Here is a 3,120-nt window from a genome sequence, read left to right on the forward strand (position 1 = left end):
TAACTCACAGTCCTATACTTTCAACATTTTCCACTTAACTGCTTTATGTTATATCAATGTTCATAATTTTAAAATTTCTAAAATTGCTAGGTCTTTTTTGCTTGTTTTTGGGCACACCTGGTGGCGCTCAAGGGTTACTCTTGGCTCTAAGCTCAGAAATAGCTCTTGGCAGGCTCGGGGGACCATATGGGATGCTGCAATCAAATCCAGGTCAGTCCTGATTGGCCACGTGCAAGGAAAACACCCTACTGCTGTGCTATCTCTCCTGCTCCTAAAATTGCTAAATACTTATATTACATATTAAAAAATTAGACAATCCTATAAGAATAAGGTGCTTGCTCTGGGTTCAATTCTTGGCACTCCATATGGTCCTTTTGAATAGTACCAGGAGTTATCCCTAAGTGCAGAGCCTGGAAAAAGCCCTAACCATTATTGGGAATGGTACCCACAAAAATTAGATGATTCTCTAATAAACTATCACAATATCCTTAAGTAGATAAGACTGTTAAATCCACAGAATAAGAACAGAATGATAATATAAAGAAATATTATAGTCAACAGCCATACCACCCTGAACGCTCCCGATCTCATCTGATCTTGGAAGCTAAGCAGGGTCTGGCCTGGTTAGTACTTGGATGGGAGACCGTCTAGGAATACTGAGTGGTGTGGGCTTTAAAAAAAAAAAGGGGGGGCCAGAGAGATAGCACAGTGGTGTTTGCCTTGCAAGCAGCCGATCCAGGACCAAAGGTGGTTGGTTCGAATCCCGGTTCCCACATGGTCCCCCATGCCTGGCAGGAGCTATTTCTGAGCAGACAGCCAGGAATAACCCCTGAGCATCGCCAGGTGTGGCCCAAAAACCAAAAAAAAAAAAAAAAAAAAAAGGGGGGGGGGAGGTCCGGAGAGATAGCATGGAGGTAAAGCATTTGCCTTACATACAGAAGGACAGTGGTTCGAATCCTGGAATCCCATATGGTCCCTCGTGCCTGCCAGGGACGATTTCTGAATGTAGAGCCAGGAATAACCTTTGAGCGCTGCCGGGTGTGACCCAAAAACCAAAAACCAAAAAAAAAAAAAAGAAAGAAATATTATAGGGGCCAGAGAAATAGCATGGAGGTAAGGAATTTGCCTTGCATGCAGAAGGACGGTGGTTTGAATCCCGGCATCCCATATGGTCCTCCGAGCCTACCAAGAGCAATTTCTGAGTGTAGAGTCAGGAGTAACCCCTGAGCGCTGCCGGGTGTGACCCAAAAACAAACAAACAAACAAACAAAAAATATATATATAAAATAATTCAAGGTATTTAAAAATTAAAATTGTGAATTGAAATGCTAATGCACAGATGGGACCAGAGAGATAGTACAGTGGATAGGGTGCTTACATGTAACCTACCTGGGTTTGATCTCTGGCATCCCATATGGAACCACCAGGAGTAATATCTGAGCTTTGTAACTGGAGCCCTGGGTTTAACCCCTGGCACTATATTTACTGCCCCAAGTACACCCCAATTACTGCCAGAAATGACTCCTAAGCACCGTAAGAAGTGGCCAAAATACAAGAACAAAAATAAAATAACAAAGGAAAACTATTTTCAAAATACTATGTTACATGTATACTGGGAGGAGGAAGAGAACCTGGGGGTTACACCTGGCTGTTTTCAGGGCTTATTCCTGTTTCTCACTCACAGGTTGCTCTTGGAGGCATCCAGGAGATCATCTGTGGTACAAGGAATCAAACCCAAGTTGGCTACATGCAAGGCAAGAACCTTACCTAATGTATAATCTTTGGTCCTATGAAACAATTTTTGAACTAGAAACTTTATCTTTAGATCAAAAAAAGATGAGGATAAAATAAAAGAATAGCTTTGGGGGGGGCTGGAGCAATAACTTGGGTCCTGCCAAGGAGTAATTTCTGAGCACATAGCCAGGAGTAATCCCTGAATACTACCAACTATGTCCCAAACCTCCCCCCACCCCCTCACCCCCCAAAAGGAAAAAGAACAACTTTCCTTAATATTCCATCTCTAGCCTGTCACAGCTGGTTTCCAGAGACATTATCCATGTACCATTCTTAGATGAAAGATGGACTTGTTTCAGGAGCAGTAGAAATATCTGGCTGCTTTCTGAGATTCAGCTGCCTCTATCCTAAAGCTCTGAATATAATATCATACATATTCTCCAAGGACCTATTTCCATTCTCACCCAGACTTTCCCTCCTCACCTCACATGAACTGCTGATTTCCTCCAGAACTGGGTCCAGGGATCTCTGAAGAGAAGTCCAATTGGCTGGCATAGCCATGTGAGGTCTTAACCTTTATTCTCTCAGGAGACTAGAATGCCGTGAACATCTTTAAACTCAAGTGAAGTTGCTTGAGAGGAATTATTTGGCTGGAGTCTGGAGAAATGTCTGGCTAAGGGCCTCTCCAAAGACACCAAAACACCTGGAAAGGGAATATCTACCTCGTCAGTGATTCAGGACTCATCACATCAATATTTCCTAGGAACACCAGGCTCTAATTTCCTGAGTTATAGAATAGTGGTTATCATATAACCACCATAGAATAGTGGTTATCAATTAAGTGTGCATTCAAATCTCCTTGAGGCATTGCTAAAATGCAATTAAAAATTCTCAGTGGCCAGAGTAATAACACAGCAGGTAGGGTGTTTGCCTTGCACAAGGCCGACCTGGGTTTGATCCCCAGTATCCCCTATCCTCTGAGCCTGCCAGAAATAATTTGTGTGCTGGTTCAGGAGTAATCCCTGAGCATCACTGGGTGTGGTGAAACAAAAAAAAAAAGAAAGACTCAGCCTTGGAGTCAAGAGAGCTAGGACAGTACTGGCCAACCAAGTTCAATGTGCACCACTTAATATGATCCCTGGAGCAACACCAGGAGTGATTCCTTGGTGCAGAGACATAAATCAACCTGACACTGCCAAGTGTGACTCCCAAAACAAAAATAAATAAAATCTCAGGTCTGGGTTTGGAGTATAAGTAAGTAGAGTGCATGCCTAGCCTTGGGAGAGGCTCTGAGAGGATCCCTGACACTGAATGGTCGCTAACACTCTGACAATATCAGGTGTATGTCTGTTTTGTATTGATTTTTTTAGGGGGGTGGAGGAGGGT

The 3,120-nt window shown here is 43.1% G+C and overlaps 1 pseudogene; it reads left to right on the forward strand.

Annotated features, from left to right (window-relative positions):
- Positions 1 to 553: 553 nt before the first annotated feature.
- On the forward strand, positions 554 to 672 carry LOC126029027 (uncharacterized; annotated as a pseudogene).
- Positions 673 to 3,120: the final 2,448 nt, after the last annotated feature.

Source organism: Suncus etruscus, chromosome 14, assembly GCF_024139225.1.
Source record: "Suncus etruscus isolate mSunEtr1 chromosome 14, mSunEtr1.pri.cur, whole genome shotgun sequence".
NCBI lineage: Eukaryota > Metazoa > Chordata > Mammalia > Eulipotyphla > Soricidae > Suncus > Suncus etruscus.